At 45.8% G+C, this 19,471-nt stretch overlaps 1 protein-coding gene across 1 annotated transcript in view; it reads right to left on the reverse strand.

The window, feature by feature from the left end:
* The window catches only part of LOC144791946 (poly(ADP-ribose) glycohydrolase-like), a 478,778-nt gene extending 463,662 nt beyond the window's left edge, over nt 1-15,116 (reverse strand). The window contains exon 1 of the mRNA XM_078666771.1: nt 14,979-15,116. The gene's annotated coding sequence lies outside the window, so the exon portion shown is untranslated. The remainder of the gene's footprint in view (nt 1-14,978) is intronic.
* Between the last annotated feature and the right edge of the window lie 4,355 nt (nt 15,117-19,471).

A 19,471-nucleotide genomic window follows, 5' to 3' on the forward strand; every position in this document is an offset into this window, starting at 1 on the left:
CAACGAAATCCAACTTAACTGGTTTCAAAATTGGTAAAGTACGGAAGGCTGTGGAGCCCATTCCCAGGCAGTCGCGGTGACAGAGCCTTCCCAAAACAACAACCTGATTTAGACTGGTGCTGCAAAAGTCCCAATATCCTATCTTGCTTAGCGGGCTGTCGCCTCCTGCTGCCAGGTTGGAGAGGGTGGAAATATACAGGGCAGGTAGGAGAGGAGTTACAGAAGGGTCAAAAAGGCACTAAACATGGCCCTCCTGAATACAGACAGCCTGTAGTGCTTTAAATGGAAATATAGAATTGTTGATACTCACTCTTTAAGAGCACCTGATTGTTACTGAGAAGTGCCGGAACGCTCATTCAAATTAAAGAAGTGCAGGTACTCAGTACCCATTTAAAGCACCGCAGACAAGTGACAAGAGGGAAAATGAATAAGGGGGCGGGGCAGGATGTTTACTTGGCTATACACCTGAAAAGAGTCAAATCTCGATTACAGGAGAAAGAGGTAGGAAAACCAACACATATTTTGTAAAAATGTAATCTCGTATCTCCCCTGCTCCTTCCTCCACAAAACACCGAAAGGACATTCATCCAGTGAACAGACCAACTAGCAGGCTCTGCTTCACTTTGTTTCATGGATTTAAATAGATTGGAGCACATGAGCCTCTCATGAGCTGAATCACTTCCCCGTTGAAAGGAAAACGTCATGTGCGTAACTTTTGAAGGTGTGGGGGGGGGAAGGAGGGGAAGGGGGAGCTCCTCAGATTGGGACATATATGACTGTCTTGTCTCAATTGCTAAACGTGATACCTGTTAATTACCAAAGTGCCTCTCAGTCCATCTCTGAAGCCCAAAACTTTTTTTTTTACCTTGAAATAGCACAATACTGGCATAATGCGTGGGATGCACATACCTCTAACAAAACATAGCCGACACATCAGTGTCGATGACCCACCATGACTCGTCAGTCCACAGAGGCATTCCGGGTGACACACAAATGACCGTTCTACTGAGAGGCGATTCCTATTTCCCTTCTTCTTACACATGTAAACACACATAAGTAACATTAAAAAAGGAGCAGCCATTCCAACAGTGGTGCCTGGAGAGACCTTTGATACCAGACACTTGGGTGGTAATGGACCTTGTCAAGATCAGGCAAATGCCCCCATTGGCCATCTCAATTCTGATCCCACACTGAAAATCCAGAAGGCTGAAAAAAGGTTCTGGCTTCCTGCAATGTTTTTCTTCTGTGTGGTTTAGGGGACTCTTGAAATAAAACACCAAACCAAAGGAGAATTTCCTAAAATCACAGGAGGATTATGTGAGCATAATTGTCCGCCAAAATATGTGTCAGGAATGTGCGTCTTCCACAGTAATATTGCCAAAGGCCACAGAAGCACTGGGATACAGGTCAAAGAAATGCTGTTCAGGGAGCTGTTCTATAGGATCGGGTGCTGAGAGATATTGTTCTACTGCCTGGGGTGCTTAGAGACAGGTCAAAGAGATGATGCTGTTCTACAGGATAGGACGTGACAGTGATCACAAGCGCATTGACCCTACATCTGGCAATAAATTAAGCTTCTGGGTGATTATCAATACGATATTCTCAAGTGAGTCTATTTTTGAGAGGTTTATTTGGGTGCTGATATTTTAGTCTTATGGTCAATGATCTTTATACATACCCATAATTTAAATTATTTCTGGTCACAATGAAGAGAAACCTTAAATCTGGGTGCTGCGATCTTAGTCCTATGGTTCATGGTCAATATATTTAACCAGAAATTAAAATTGTTTCCGGTTACAATGATGAGGAATTCTGGATCTCAAATTGATAACTAATTTGTGGGAATACTTTGGTATAATATTCTTAATCCAATCATTGAAAGAGTGATTACTGAACTTTAATAGTAAACAATTGTTCCGTTCCTTTCCAGTATGAATCAAAGGCATTAATTTTTTCAAAGTATTTATCTAACAGACGCTATATAATATTATAATAGAGAAACATCTTGGTGATCTTTAAAAAAGACAATTCCAAGTGAGTCTATCTTGAGAATTTGATTATGGTGCTGCCTTTTTGTTCAGACTGTTATTGGTCGAGACATTCAACCAAGAAGTGATTTCTTTTTCTGCCCATATTGAAGAGGACCCATAGATCTAGATAGGAGAATTGCTCCTTTATTTTTAGCTTTCGATAAACAGATGTCTTGTCCCAATAATGGCTGATTGAACATGTGTAATTTGAAAACTTTAAGACTAACAATGGAATCTATGTTGTATTAGTCATGTCTGACTTTTAGCAATTGGATTCACTTTTTTATAATGCTGCTGTGTTTAATTAACCAATCAATTGTTATTTGTAATATTATATAGACATTGTATATAGGCAGGGAGTCTTTGATGAGAGGTAACAATTCTCTTGGATTATTGATGTTTGTTCATTCAAAGGTTGATTTGCACCTAGGTTTTACTAACCTATTGGTGTATGAAAGATATTTTAAGTGGCGTTCGTTTTATTATTGTTTATTCAGCCCTGATGAAGTCCATGTTGGAAGAAACGCGCTGGCTGGGCTGATGCATGGGACTACAAATAAAGAATACTTGAAAATAAGAAATCTCAAGACTCCTTGCACTCCATTGTTGCATGTATTTTGTGGATCCCATACCATTGTGTATAATTAGGGGGGGAAAGATGTTTAATGACATGCTTGTGCATAATTAATGAAGGGATTATGTTCAATTGTATACTCCTTTTCAGAACCTAATTACTTTGAGAGAAAGTCTTTTCTCTTATATTTGTGACTTCTTAGAGTTGGGGTCATGGGAAGATAAGCATCTCTACTATACATATATGAGAATTAAATACACTGGTGCAGCCCCTATTGCCCACACTGCTGTTTACCTAACTTCAGGTACTGAGATACAGGTCAAAGAGATGCTGTTCTACAGGATAGGGTGCTGAGAGGCAGACCAAAGAGATGCTGTCCAGGAAGCTGTTATACAGGGTGGGGTGCTGAGAGACAGATCAAAGAGATATTTTTCCACTGCCTAGGGTGCTTAGATACAAGTTAAAGAGATGCTGTTCTACAGGATAGGGTGCTTAGAGACAGGTCAAAGAGATGCTGCTGTTCTACAGGATAGGGTGCTGAGAGACAGGTCAAAGAGATACTGTTCTACTGCCTAGGGTGCTGAAATACAGGATCAAAATGATGCTGTTCTACTGCCTAGGGTGCTGAGAAACAGGTCAAATAGATGCTGATCTACAGGATAGGGTGCTGAGATGCATGTCAAAGAGATGCTGTTCTACCTCCAAGGGTGCTTAGATACAGGCCAAAGAGATGCTGTTCTACTGCCTAGGGTGCTGAGAGGTAGGTCAAGGAGATGCTGTCAGGGTGCTGTTATACAGGGTAGGGTGCTGAGAGACAGGTCAAAGAGATGCTGCTGTTATACAGGATAGGGTGCTGAGAGACAGGTCAAGGAGATACTGTTCTACTGCCTAGGGTGCTGAAATACAGGATCAAAATGATGCTGTTCTACTGCCTAGGGTGCTGAGAAACAGGTCAAATAGATGCTGATCTACAGGATAGGGTGCTGAGATGCATGTCAAAGAGATGCTGTTCTACCTCCAAGGGTGCTTAGATACAGGCCAAAGAGATGCTGTTCTATTGCCTAGGGTGCTGAGAGGCAGGTCAAGGAGATGCTGTCATGGTGCTGTTATACAGGGTAGGGTGCTGAGAGACAGGTCAAAGAGATATTGTCCTGCTGCCTGGGGTGCTTAGATACAGGCCAAAGAGATGTCGTTCTACATGATAGGGTGCTGAGAGTCAGGTCAAAGAGAATATGCTGTTCTACAGGATAGGGTGCGTGCTAAGATACAGGTCAAAGAGATGCTGTTCCACTGCCTAGGGTGCCAAGAGACAGGTCATAGAAATGCTGTTCTAAAGGATAGTGTGCTGAGAGACAGGTCAAAGAGATGTCGTTCTAATGCCAAGAGTGCTGCAATACAGGTCAAAGATGTACAGGATAGGGTGCTAAGATTCTGCCTGGGTTGCAGAGAGACTGGTCAAATAGATGCTGTTCTACAGGATAGGGTGCTGAGATTCCGCTTAGGGAGCTGGGAGTCCAGTAAGAGATGGTGTTCCACATGATATGGTGCTGAGACACTTCCTAGGGTGCTGAGAGACAGGTCAAATAGATGCTGTTCTACAGGATAGGGCGCTGGGATACAGCATACGGTGCAGAGAGACAGGTCAAAGAGATGCTGTTCAGGAAGTTGTTTGACAGGGTAGGGTGCTGAAGAACAGGTCAAATTGATGCTGGTCTATACAGACCCTCCAGCTTATCGCGATTTGCAAAAAAATCGCGAAATCGCGCGATCTCTGCAAATGCCGCGATATTTGGCATAAAGCCCGCGAAATTTGCCGTTTCCGCACCCATTTTCCATTTGATTTGAGGCTTGCGGCGAGAAGAGAAGGAGCCAGGGGGTCGAGGACGCGCGAGGGAGAAGACCACGGCGGCCGAGAGAGGGAGAAGACCACGGCGGCAGACCAGCACCACACCAGCAAGAGGGGGAGAGAGCACGAAGCGGCAGCGACACAAACGAAGACTCTTCCTCTGAGACTCGGACTCGTCGGAGCAGGAGGAAAGCCGGCCGGCGGCGAACAGAACACTGACAGGTACCGTCCGTCCTTCACGCTGGTGGGGGCCCGCCGCACACATAGCGAGGCTAGGTAGGCAAGTTTAAAACCAGCTTCGTTAAGAAGCGCTGCTCGGGTGGGAGGGGGGCAGTGGAGATGTGGAAGAGGAGAGAGGGAAAAGCTTTTATTGCAGGCCTCGCCCGGCCTTGGGTAAAGTTTTTATTATTTATGCATTTTTATATAGCGCGGACTTTACCTGAAGGCGTCAGAGCGCTTCACATTAGGAACAGAGATGAAACATAATGAGAAACATTACAAAAGAACAGATTGCAAAAACATACGTTACTTACATAAGGTACTAGTGACATTTGTGAGCAAACAAAATACATGAGGTAGTAAAAACTGTGAGCAACCAAAAATACATGAGGTAGTAAAGGTAATAGTGACAATCGTGAGCAAACAAAATACTTGAGTAAAAACTGTGAGCAACCAAAAATACATGAGGTAGTAAAGGTAATAGTGACAATCGTGAGCAAACAAAATACTTGAGTAAAAATTGTGAGCAACCAAAAATGCATGAGGTAGTCAAAAGTGCACAAGAGGAGATGAAAGTGACAAGTGTGCAGTTATAAGAGAAAACAGAGTATAATTTGAGGTATAGTACTGCAATAAGTGCTAGACACTCAGGCACAGGAACAAGCGTTACGTGGGCAAGGTCAAACAGTAAGATATCTGTGTTTGGTGTTGCAAAACCCCCAAAATAAAATGCCGCTAAATGCCGCTAAATTTCCATTTTTGTGCCGCTAAATTTTCATTTTTGTGCCGCTAAATTTGCCAATCCATGCCGCTATATCCTGGGGGGTCTGTCTATAGGGTCGAGTGCTGAGAGACAGGTCGACGAGATGCTGTTCTACAGGATAGGGTGCTGAAATTCTGCATAGGGAGCTGAGAGTCAAGTAAGAGATGCTGTTCCACATGATAGGGTGCTGAGACTACTAGCTGCTGAGACGCAGGGCATCGATAGACTGAGGCAGAGAGCTAGCTGTCAAGAGATACAAGGCCAGAGCTTCTGCTGGGAAAGATGTAAAACAGCACGTATGAGACACAGGACAGAGAGCTGCTGAGACACAGAATAGAGTTGCTCGATCACAGGACATAAAACCGCTGGGACGGATGATCTAGAGCTGCTGAAAGATGTCGCACTAAAACACGAGACAGAGAGCTGCTGAGATTCGGACAGAGATGAGCTTGATATTGAGGAAAGAAATGCAGTGCATGTGAGTGCTGGATGCAGTGGAGCATCAGACACAGGCAAAGATGCTGCCACGCATAGGGTAGAAATATACAGGAGTAACGTGACCTAATTTGGCTTCCTTTGGTAACATACCTCTCTTCTTCTGCTCCTGTTCATCCCTTTCCTACTCCTGAAATAGTTGAAGTTCGCAAACCTCCGTGATTTTCTTATTACCTGTTATCTCCCTATAATTGATTACTATAATTATTGCATTTCCTTATACTGTGCTTTTCTTATTGTATTTATATTCTCATGATGTGTTCATAATTTTTCATGCTTGTAATGCTTGCTTTTTATGAAATCATTATTATATTGTTTATTTCTTCTATCCACTTATTGTAATTCTTCTCCTTCATCCTCTTCCCTCTTTCCCATTGCTTTCTCTTCCTCAATAAATCAAACTTAAAAAAAAGAAATATACAGGAGAATCTCAGAACATTGCATAGAAAGAGCAGGGTGCTGTGCACTCTGGAGGAAGCCGGGACGTGCAGAGGTTCCGGGTACCAGTAGATGCTGGGCATGGGGAATGGCGTAGAGCAAATGATGTTTTAGGTACTGACGAGGGGGTGAAGGTAAAATGACCATACAAAGGTAAGTGCTGCATATTTTGGCGAGGCACACGGAGGTGCTGGAGTTTTAAGGGTACATGGAGGGACTGGTAGGTGAGGTACAGGGAGATGCAAGTTAAGTAAGTCTGGCTGTAAAGGAGGTGCTATACCTGGCGGGTGAAACAGGCAGTGGGATGGTATATTGCGACGGTGCTCATCTGCCTTTCAGTTAAATTCCACATCCATGCAGGCATATGAGCAGTCAGAGGAGTGAACAGGGAATGGGGGACATGTATTACTGATGACTGAAAGACTGGGAGAGCCATGCAGAAAGCTAAATGGCTTATTGGCGCTTTCACAGTGAGCCTCTTCCAATCCCATCAAGGGACTCTTCTTGTATCCCGTGTAGCGCCACTGACTAAAGAGTGAGTGAAGAATGCACAGCACCTCCATGGCCGCCTGATTGCTGGAAGCAGCTTTGAGCCTCCATCTGAACAGCGCCTAGATAAAGGTTTGTCAATTAAAAGCACTTTACTAATGCGCTCCCTCCCTCCTCAATCATTTACTCACTCCAGGCTGTGTACACAATTGGCATGGTGAAGGCCAAAGATCTGGAAACTCCCAGATCCTTCAATGCTACAGACGCGATAAGGCGTTGTTAATGCCCCACCCAATCGCCCCTATAGATCACTGGTGCTCGGAGTATAAAAACTCTACTAAAATAAAATTCATAAAAACAGACTTTTATTCGCACTGCCAGCTAACATAACTCTCTACCACTTGACATGTGCACAGCCAAGAATCTCCTTTAATCCAGAAAAAACACCCACCTTTTAATAGATCACTGCACCCTTCAGAGGTCACCCACAGACGCCCAGCAGAGGGTTCACTCTCCATGGCAACCACACCCCTATAAACTTTCCCCATGAGCTTGAAGGTCACACACCACATCTGTCCCTGAACCGGCGGTAGCAAGGGCGGCTTCTGTCAACGCCCAGAAGAACCCGCAACCAATCTTTCATATAATTATACGAAACTGTACTCTGCTAACTGGGACGTGCTTCCTCTGTACTGTACCAAAAAGAGTGGGAAGAAATGAAGGAAATAAATCGCTGCCAAGTAAAATTCAGAAGGGTCCAGCTTAATCTCCAGATGAGGGAGGGACAAGTCCGGCCCACTTGTACCTTCCTCCTGAAGCCTCCTATTTCAAAAGTATGCAGAAGCGTAGGGAGGAATGCTGCTTTCTGTGAAGCATGCGTGGGGGAGTCAGAACAGAAAGTTCCATTACTCAGCACAATGCGCTCCCTCCCTGATCTGTGTTGTGCAGAAACCGAGAAGTCATCCACTCGCAGGCAGTAACATCTGCCCACTTTGGAACTCCTTCAAAATGACTGCAGTTCCACTGAACCAGCTTAGAAGACAAATAACATTCTTCAACAAGGCTGTGCCTCTAAAAGGCCAGACATGTGGACTGAGGGGCGCACGCATACCAGGGTCTTCTTGACCCATCGTCACCAATGGCAGTTGGTGGTCTCAGAAAGCGATGGGTAATACATGTATCGATTTGCAAGCCAAGTAAGCAAGCCCATCCATTTCGGAGGAGTTCAAGGGGAAAGAGAGGTGTTCCACTGAGAGAATTTTGAGGAAAAAAATGGCATCCCAGAGTGATCTTAAATTCAATTTTCAATTAAATTTACCAACAACAACAAAAAAACAAAAGGTCTCAAAGTATACTCAGGAAATGGAACATTTTACAGACCCTGTAACTATCTACTTGTAGCTTGTAGTACTGCAGATTCGCATGTTTTGCATACTCCTGCCGTCTACTGCTGGGCGCGGATATTTCCAATTTGCTTTTTTTCCCCGTGGAAGAAGACCTCTCTCGAGATATCTTGTGAATCCTACCTGAACACACAATACATCAGGGCAAAGACTTCACTGCAGAACGATTTTCCCCAATGGGCGAGTGGTGTAAAGTATAGCATAGTAAAGTCAAGGAGGAGAGTTCAAGTATCCGGTACATTGCAAATGAATATATTATTATGGATAAGAAACCTCTGCAACTTCCACTCATACAAGGGGAGCTGGGAGGGCACATGGAATCTTCAGCAACACAAGCGATGGAAGACAAGTTGCTACAGGTTAGGTGATATTGTCTGTTTATAGCATGTGCTGCTCTTGATCACAAGCTTTGCACGGACTGAAAAGCAGTGCCCCCCACAGAAGCAGTGGCTTGCAAGTACTAAGGCAGATATTTGGAATAAAGCCTTCAGAACAGCTTGACCAACTAAAGACTCTTGCTAGTGGCGGACATCCAAACAATAATACTCAGCAAAGGAATGTGCTGTACACCACGTAGCAGTCTTACAGGATACCAGTTATTGGTGTGTTTCCTAAAGAGGCCATTGTAGACCCCTTTTTTCTAGTGAAATGTGCTTTAGGCACAGAACACATCGTGTATTTAGCTTTAGCATAACGTTTGGGTGTTTGTTACCATTGCCAGCCCAGGCTTTGGAATAGGATTTCTCAAGTGGGTTTTGCGAAAGCAACACACAGTTTCTTCATCCTGTGGATGGCTTTCGCTCTGTCAATGTAATACCTCAAAGCTCTTTTAATATATTTTGTGTGAAATGCCCTGTTTGCTAACTCAGTGTGTGGGAAGAATATAGGCAACTCAATAGTTGGTTTCAAGTGAAAAAGGGAAACACATTTTTAAGGAATAGAAGATTTGTCTCAGGACAATTCCAGCTCGATGAACCTGAATTAAAGATTCCTTTTTCTATTGACGCTTGCAGCTTGACGACTCTTCAAGTGAATAGATTGCAATAAGAAAGGCTGCTTTCCTAGAGAGACTGTGTATATCACAAGAGTAATTGCGTCAAACAGTGGTCCCTTGAGCCTGGTAAGAATGACATTTAGTCTTAGCAGGTCCGCAAAGTTGCTGTGCACCCCTCACTGATAGTCTGGTAAGAGGTGAATGTGATTGCCAGACTGTATGTGCTAGAGCTGACAGTTGAGGCAAGCGTGTCCCCAATGCTTCCTAATGCAATGCACGGCGGTCATGTTGTACTTCTTCACCAGAACTGATTTCCACTAAATGAGCATAAAAACACTCTTCATGCCAGTAATATTACTATCACTTGCAGAAATCTGATATGACTTTTCCTTCGTTCCAGTGTCCAGCTACCCTGAAGTCATGTGACTGATGTGTTCCCCATATGATGTGTAAGGCATCTGTGGTAAAGCTCACCTGAGGTTGATGGTCCAGAAATGGCCAGTCCAGTGCCAATTGTTTGCCATTCCACCGTCAGAGACTATGCTCAATCCTGGGCTCAAGCAATACTAAATCTTCCCACGAACCAGTTACTTGTAACCATTGCCTTGGTAAACACTCTTATTGCGGATGCATGGACAGTCTTACATGCAGTACTACAGCTATGCATGAAGCCATCATACTCAATAACTTTATTATATTCACATGGTTAGAGGACATGGTGTCAGAAAAAGAGGAAGCAGCCTTTCAAATGCCAATCACCTTTTTTGATTTGGGTAAGCGTCGCCTGTGACAGGGATTAGTGCAGCTCCTAAAAGGGTAGTATTTGATGTGGCCTAAGATGCAATTGTTTCAGATTTACTGTGAACTCTGACGAGTGTAGGAGTGACACAGCTGCCTGGGTGTGTGGATGGATGGATTAAACCCAGATCTGTTGACTGGGTGTGAGTGTTTGATTGGTTCAGATGCTCCGTCTATCACCACCCCCTTTTGTACCACTTTGTTCGCCATAAGTTGGCAAGGTATGCTCAGACGTGAGTCCCTTGCTCACTTTGCCACTGGATTCAAGCAAGCCGGGCTGAAGACGGCTGAAATGCCAGAAACCGGTCCTCTGAAGCTTGTTTCCGGTCCAGGGAAGGCATGGCTTGGCAGTTCGGGCTGGACTGTTCCCATGAGGCAAAGGGTCAGACTGATTTGCATATGGCCATGTCTGAACTGGGGTGGCAGAGTGGGCTAAAGAACGGTGATGGATTAAACCCAGATCTGTTGACTGGGTGTGAGTGTTTGATTGGTTCAGATGTTCCGTCCATCACCACCCCCTTTTGTACCACATGGGTGTGTGCAGGGCATTGTTTTCAGATGCTGCTCTTTCTCAACCAATCAGCTGTATATATGGTTCGGAACTAGCAATCTAGCACAGCCATACAATGGTTACTTCTATGTTTTACAGCAGTCTGCCACAATTCTGGTACAGGAGACTCTTCACAGTCATCTTGGGCCAGGGTCTGTAGGAATCTTACAAGCCCCTGAAGGAAGATAGGCAAAGCTTATCAGGCATGCGTCAAGGTAGAATGGTTCGACTGCTCAGGTCAGAGAAGGCAGGACAACAAAAACATCAAGTTAGGTTTCAAAGGACAAGATGTAAGCCTACACAACAGAAGGGCAGTATGGCACAGTCGGAAATTCTGATGCACCAATAAGATGGGTTACATCTTTAATTCATACTTGTACATGCCCTCAGATTTTGTGGGAAAACTACACAAATGGATAACCGATGGACTCAAGGCATCGTTCTGGTTTGCTGAGGACCAAATCCAAGAAATAATTCTACCTGGGGTTAAAATAACAGTGGGTGCTTGCTGCATTGCCCAGGTTTCGTGGGTGGAACAATATAGGAATCTCTATGCTAGGAAATGTGATGCGTGGCTCAGTTCTGAAATCATTCCAGGATTTTTAACAAGAGTATCGGATGCTGAAAACTCACATTTTATAAATACCTCCAATCTCGACTCTAGCGTCTCGGGATTAGCGGCACTCCCAGATTTCAGTCCTATTGAAGCCAAAGTGTTTATGGGTGATCTGCAGGACCCTAAAATCTCGAAGATCTATCAGACACTGACGACCAACAGTCCTAACACGCTAGATGAACTTAGGGAAGCTTGGCCAAACAGACAGAGATGATTGGGTGGATGCACTGGCATCCCCTTGGGGAGCAGCGATAGCGACGTGGTTGCATCTCATCCAATTTAAATACCTTCACCGGGTTTACTATACTAGGCTCAGGTTGTGGAGGGCGGGTTTGATGTCATTCCCGATATGCCTGCGGTGTGATCGGGAGGAGGGTTCCCTAATGCACACAATCTGGCATTGCACAGAACTCACAAGGTTCTGGCCTGTCTTGCAGAAATATTGGGGTGGGAGCTCCCCTCCTCCCCAAGGTTAGCAATTCTATATATCCTGGAGAGCATAGGAGGTAATATAAACAAGAGGCACCTGTTATTGCTGGGGCTGACTTTGGCAAAGAGGGATATAATATAGCAAGGTTGTGGAAGGCATCTGTCCCAACTTCTCTCTCAGCATGGAAAAATGGGCTGGACTTCTGTATGGGTTTGGCGATCCCAATATTCATGGGGTGCGGCAACAACCACAAAGTTATCATTGTAAAGGAACTTACCTGGGAGGTGCAACTACTATGTCTGATCACCAGTTGGCAGCCAGCGAAGAGTGTCACTGTTCCTTAAGATTGGGGTGACCACACAGACCTGCCCAGCGAATCCACTCCACAAACCATTCCGCAAGAAAAACTGCTGTTGAGGGCCCCAGTAGAATAAAAAGGCTAGCTAGCTCCGTAAGGGTGTGGGATTGCATCCCATATGCAATATACTGTTTGAACTGTAAGGTGAACGCAGGGCTTAGTTTGCATTTGGGGACAAAGCCTGACACACGAGGGCAACACTCGCGTGTGTCTTTTTAACCAAGGGTTGAAAAAGACATTGAATTGAATTGCTCCAGTAACGAGTGAGACTGCTTTGAGTTATTTGCAACTGTGCCTAATCCTTGCCTACGCCGCACAGAAATGGGAACAACAGAGACAGAAACCTGGCCTTAGTGGAAAGGAGAGGAGCACTATGAACAAGGGCGTTGTAGCACTTCAGTTAGAAACAACTGATTACAACCCTGTATCACGTTCTCATCATGTTGTGTCCTATTTAGTTTTACTGTGTGATTATAGTGCTTTCTTTTTCCAAAGAAGATAAGCAATTTGATGGGCATTAAGTTATTGTGTCTGTTGCCTAGCTGTTGATGCGGAGGTCTTTGACCCAACACTACAACCCTGAGAAGCCTGCAGCTTCACACCCTTGCTACCCAGAGAGTTAATGGAGCAAAGGGTTGCACTTGGTCATATTTGCAGAGTCAAAGTAGGATGAACTCCAGTGGTAAACACCTTCAACTCACAATGTAGCGTCCCCTGATAGGTTCCGTCCCCCCTAGCACTGCGAGGGATCCTGTGGCTGTTCTGTGTTCAAGTTATCAACAAAAATAAGACAGAAAATGTTTGTGTGATTAGGCGATATGTATTCGTTATCAGTCATCATCAAACTTAGTTCTTAATATCGCTTGATTTCGGCAGTGATATGCAAATCTGATCATACTATTAGATACGATCATCAATCCCTTCCTCCATCCCGATGCATTTCGGGCTGACGAACCTTCAACTACCACAGTTATGGGCAAGTAGCCCCTTTATTTTGATTTTTTGATTTTTGAAAGTTTTATATAGCGCGAACCAGACTCTTGCGAGTATCAGAGCGCTTTACAGGGCAAGTGGAGTAAATATACGATATATTATGATATAGGATAACACAAAATAGGTAAGTTATACATACGTCTAGATCAAGAGAGGAAGGTGCTTAGCTAGAGCAAAACAACAAAGATAAAGAGAAGGACGAATATGAACGAAGAGAAGCAGGTAATACAGTGCAGTGAGTAGACATAGAGTTCACGTCAATTGAGCCATGAGGATAGCTTTCACTTCTCTTTTGAAGGCGGTAGAGGAAGGGTTCATTCTGGTTTCAGTGGGCAAAGCATTCCATATCCTCGGAGCCAAACCAGAGAAGGATCGGTTATATGTTTTTTTCTTGGCAAATCGTTGAGGTTGTAGTAGCAGAGTCTTGGCACTCCTGGAAGCTCTGCTGCCCGCCGAGAGCACCAATTTCTGGGCTAGGTAGTGTGGGGCGTTGTGGTAGAGGGCCTTGTGAGTCATACAAGCTATTTTTAAATGAATTCTGGCTTCAAACGATGGCCAGTTGAGGGCACTCAGGTCTGGGGATATGTGGGTGTTTCTCTCAGAACCTGTGATGAGTCTCGCCGCTGAGTTTATCAAGGCTCTTAGCGGGGCTGTTAATGACCTAGGGAGTCCGCATAAGGTTACTGCTCCATATTCCAGGCGTGGGATAACTAGGGCTTGAACTGCTTGTTTGAGATCGAAGGCGGGCAGATAGGGTTTCAGTTTTCGCAGGGTCTTAAGATGGAAGTTAGCTCCCTTTGTTGAGGTGCTGATGTGTTTCTGCATCTTAAGATTACTGTCCAGCGTTACCCCTAGAGATTTTGCTGAGCGGTTTTCCATTGCCCTGTGGCTCCACCCGCAAGTCGTTGACATAGGGCCTCCATATATGACATACCCTATTACACCGCCAGATCTGATTATAACCTACGTCACACATGAGTGGCTCACCCATTCCTGTTTTGGGTCTGTTTTTAGGCAGCTTTCTAAAGCGTGCAACCAGTGTTCGTCTTTGGAAAAGCACACTACATGTAAAAGAAACTAGGACTGTGTAAACTACTTGCTTAAGACATGGAGAAACAAATAAAAAGCTCTTAACACTGACACTCACAAATGATGGCTGCCAAGTAGACATGCATCGAGTTTAATACGTTCAGCCAGTGGCCCAAAAGGTCTCAGGTCGAAACTTGAGTAGCTTAATTTTTCCTGCGCATTCTGTAACTTGCAGTTTCAACCACCACACTATACAATAAGGACTACAAGTCCCACGATGTAAACAACTATCCGAACTAAGTGTGGACATCGGAAACTTAAGAGTTGTATTTTCAGCCAATCCTGGCTTTTTTAGCCAACAGCACTAGCAATACTGTTTTTTTAAACATACACCTTTAAAAGTGAAAGTGAAACTACAAGCGCAAAATGCAAATATGAGTCAGCTAAAAGGCAGGAATGTTCTAATATGTTACAGAGAACATTATGCAAAAATCCTGCGACCACAGCTCTCAAATTTCCCAGTCCCCGAGTCAGTGGGAGAAGAAGTCCAGGTTTTTATTTTGCTACTGCAGCTCGTAATCTGGAATTTGTAAACGGGACTGCTAGTACCAGAGTCATGTGAAGAACAAAACCTGACATCATCAGCTATTTACGCAGGAACTAGGAAACAAGACTGTCGCAACTCACAGTGGACCCTTACGCATACCCTACAGAATGTATACAGGTCACTGGCTCCGAGACCCTTACACATTACCTTCAACACGCACGAGCCCTCGCATATATCCTACGACACACGAGTCCTCACATACCCTATCAAGGGACAGCCCGACACCCTACCACACATATGGATCCACGTACAAACCCCAATACAGACTGGCCCCACCCACATAACCTGCATCAAACACGACCCCACCCCCCGCAAAGCTTGTTATTTCAGAGGGGCGTTCACATACCGTATTAGAAAGACGACGGCCCCCACCGGCCGCGCTGCTCGAAGTCCTACTCTCTCCGGTGACGAGCCTGTCTCTGTTGATCTTCGGACTCCTTTTCCGGACGCCTTCAACTGTCTCGGTCAAAACTCTTTCAGTTTCACTTCTGATGAAATCCCTCCCCCTTGTCACATTGGCGCTTCCGTGCCTGCTTCTCACCCGTGCCTGCTTCATTCTGCCTCATTTTCCCGTTCCTCCTCAAGCTTCTGTCCTTCGTTGCCAATGATCCTTCTGTTTTTCAGACCCTGTTGTTCTTTACCTCGCCCGTTTTGCCTCCCTCTCTTACTCCGTTACCAGATTCGTGTATCTCTTTCCACTGCATAAACCAACAAAGGGGATTCCAGTCAGGCGGTTTGTTCTGAAGGGAAGCCTCTCCCTTTAGTAATTCAGGTTTTAATACTTTCAAGCACCAGATCCGACTTTCCTTCACAAAGAACGTGGTAAAACGATTTATTTATATTACCTGTTTGTTAAAGTGTTTTAGAGCGCGTATGTTTTAGGAACCGTGTTTGGAAGACTTAGGCTTTTGACAAGGATTTCGAGAATGACAAAGCAAGCTGTGAGGGAGGCAGTCACCGAGGACTCTTTTCTGAATGCTAAGCAAGACCGGGCATGGAAGGCTTCCTCAATAACATTGCCACATTAGTGACAGAGTAGAAGTGGAGAGAGTTATGTGTATTTGTAAAGCGTGCTATCACTCGCGAGGGTATCTTGGCGCTGAGCAGGATTGTGTGTGCCTAGGCCTGCCTATGGTAGGTTGGTTAATTGAAAAGCCGGGTCTTCAGCTTCTTGCGGACTTCAGAGAGTGGAGGAAGCTCTGATGGGGAGTAGGAGACAGTTCCAAGCGTTAGGGGTGATTTAAGAGAATGCCCATCTTCCTGATCTGGTTATGTGTATGTTGTTGTTCACAGAGGACGCCTCCAACGACAAAACCAACTTCTTTCAGAACGCGGCAGGCTGAACCTCCCCAAACAAACTTGCATCACCCCCCCACCTGAGAGACCGCCACTGGATCCCCATCCAGTAAAGATGCCAGTTCAAATCCTCACATACGCCTACAAAGCCCTCCGCAACCTAAGACCTGCCTACCTCAACCATCGACTGAACTTCCACCAACCTGCTAGATACCTGGGATGAAAGACGTCGCCGAATGGATGAAGGACAGCCGCCTGAAACTGAATTCGGACAAGACGGAAGTCCTCATCCTGGGATCCTCGCCCTCCGCCTAGGACGACTCCTGGTGGCCCCCAGCCCTGGGCACCGCACCCAAGCCAACGGACCACGCACGCAACCTGGGCTTCATCCTGGACTCCTCTCTCTTGATGACCAGACAAGTCAACGCCGTCTCCTCAACATGCTTCAACACCCTGCGTATGCTTCGCAAGATCTTCCGCTGGATCCCGACCGAGACCAGGAAGACTGTCACCCAGGCACTCGTCACCAGCCGACTGGACTACGGAAACGCCCTCTATGCCGGAACCACAGCGAAGCTACAGAAAAGACTCCAGCGCATCCAGAAGGCCTCCGCCCGACTCATCCTGGATGTCCCCCGACGCAGCCACATCTCCAGCCACCTGAGGAACCTGCACTGGCTCCCCGTCGACAAGAGGATCACGTTCCGGCTCCTCACCCACGCACCCAAGTCTCTCCACGACCTGGGCCCCAAGTACCTCAACGACCGCCTGACCTTCTACACGCCCACCCGCCAGCTACGGTCCACCTGCCTCGCCCTCGCAGCCGTACCACGCATCCGAAGAACCACCATCGGAGGAAGATCCTTCTCTTACCTGGCTGCCAACACATGGAACTCCCTGTCCATCCACCTTCGGCTGACCCAGGACCATCTCGCCTTCAGGAAACAACTCAAGACCTGGCTGTTCGAGCAGTAGCATGCCCCTTCCCCCAAGCGCCTTGAGACCCTCCCGGGTGAGTAGTGCGCTATACAAATGGTATGATTGATTGATTGATTGATACCTGTGCTCCTCTTCACTCACCCTTGCACACACCCTCTGCGTCCGTCGTGACTGCTCCATCCCCTACATCGCTGCCAAGACCTGGAATGACCCTCCCACCCAGCTCCGTACAGACCACTCAATGGCAGACTTCAGAAAGAGACTCAAGACCTGGCTCTTTGACGGAGACACACCGCCCAGAAACCCCTAAGGGGGACAGTGATGCGCGATGCAAATGCTGTTTCATTAATTGATTGTATGCTAGCAGGAGTCACGCAGAGCAGAGGTGTCTGGGTGGTTGGTGGAAGGAGATACATCTGTTCAGGTAGGTGGGGCCTGACTCATGCAGTGCCTTGAACGTGTATGTGAAGCGTTGGAATTGAGCACGTTTGTGTATCTCAAGCAAGTGGAGTTCCCTGAGATGTGTGTGATAAGAGTTCTGTGTGGGAGGTTGAGGATGAGTCTGGCTACCAAGTTCTGGATGGTTTTCTAGTCTTCTAGTGAGTTGCATGGTGATCCCGGTATAAAAGTTGTTCCCATAGACTAACTTCCTGGGCACTAGGGCGTGAGTGACAGTTTTTCTAGTGTTTCTTGGAAGCCTTTTAAAAATCTTCCTCAGGATGTTCGGGGTGTGGAAGCAGGATGCAGTGATGGCTTTGACTTGTACTGTCATGTCCAGTTTGCTGTCGGTGATTATTCCGAGGTTCCTGGTATGGGGTGTGGGTCTGAGCTCGAACAGCCACCATTTGGAGTCCTATGGTGAAGTGTGCTTGCCACAGATCACTATTTCTGTCTTGTCGTCAGTGTTGATCTTGAGACAGATTGCGATTTCGGTCATGCAGGCAGTGAACTTGTTTCTTGCGTTGGGGGTTTTGTCCGAGAAAGAAATATGAGTTGCGTGGCATTGGCGTAGGAGAGGCTGCTCCTGCGTGTGTGGCTCACGTAGGCCAGAGATATCATTTATACATTGAAGAGGGTGGGGATGAGTTATGAACCTTGAGGCTCTCTGCAATTGAATTTGCCGGCTTCCGAAGAGTAAGGTGCCAGACTGACAGCTTGTGTTCTACCCGTTAAGAAGTGGAGAAATATAAATGCACATCTGACCTTGCCTGGACAAGATTCAACAGTTATTTAGCAACAACCTAGGGGTCGCTTTGTTTTTCATGACTACCATGTTAGTTTGCTCATCAAAAGGTTCATTTCTGCTTACACTCAATGTCTGTATTATAAATTGCTACTGTGTATAACCTAGACTTATGATATGCCACTGCAAACAACTGGAGGGCAAATGGAGAATGAGCCAGGACAATACAGACAGAGGCACGTTCAAATCCGCCCTCAGATAATAACACTAAATAAACCGGACCACCAACCGCACTGCTCAGACGGACCACATCAATGCCAGCACTAACAGAAGCAAACTCATCTTCGCCATTGTGAAAGAATTCACCTGACCACTGGCTGCCTCCAACAGAATCACCTCCTCGCAGGTCCTCTGCAACAAAAGCTCTCAATTCGCCACTATTTTGTGCCACTTCAGCCCACAACTGCACCAGGCAGCCCACGCAAATTTTTCCCAATCTTATCAAAGAACCAATGCTAACCACATGGCCCATCATCACCTCAGAAGAATCCCCTGCCACCAATAAGTATTTATTGAACCAGCGTCATTCTAGTTTAAAATACGTGTGCTGCAACAACCATTAGACATAAACCGATATATACGGTTATGAACACCAATAGAGTAAAGAAAATGTAGAATTCTGCCATAGTGCTAAAACAATGAATATATGAAGGCATTTATTTATACATAACAGTAATAATGCGTACTCCTATGGTGCAAACCCTAACTAGATGTACCTAGCATGTATTTAGCTGTAAAGCCAAGAATCCCCTTAGGATAGAGCCAATCCCAATGCCTGATGTGGGAGAGTGAAGGACCCCGTCTTGGTCTCAAGGTGGACACCCCGCAAGGGATGTCAGACCACTGTGTGCTGGAGTATCTATGTGCAGGGACCTCAGCGTCTCGCGTCAGCATGGAAGTGTTTCTCCTCTGGTTTGCCCAGCTAAGATGTAGCTGTGTGGCTCACTGGTTAGAGGAGGCAGACCTGGAAGCAGAGGTCAGCCCGGGACCAGGGTTCAATTCCCGACTCGGCGGGGTCTTGAGTCCTAAAATGTCCATGGACTCGACAATACTCGCTCCGGTGCCTACTCGATTCACGGGTTCACACTCTGCGACTCTGGGCAATAGCTTGCTTAATCTCTGGTCTCTTGAGTCTGGAGATATAAAAGTGGGATATTTGTTAAGGGATTTATGGTGCGTACAAGATTGGAGATGCGCAGGGAACGACTTTATTAGGACACTGAGAGAACGGACATCCTGTTTATAGATCATTGGACTTTCAAAGTGGTTACACCACTTTACTGCTCCCCTTGCTCTACGCTCAGAATGCAGATACTTTGCTTCTAGTTTTCTGTTGCCCTAATACTTAAATGGCACCTCTC

Source organism: Lissotriton helveticus, chromosome 11, assembly GCF_964261635.1.
Source record: "Lissotriton helveticus chromosome 11, aLisHel1.1, whole genome shotgun sequence".
Taxonomy (NCBI): Eukaryota; Metazoa; Chordata; class Amphibia; order Caudata; family Salamandridae; genus Lissotriton; species Lissotriton helveticus.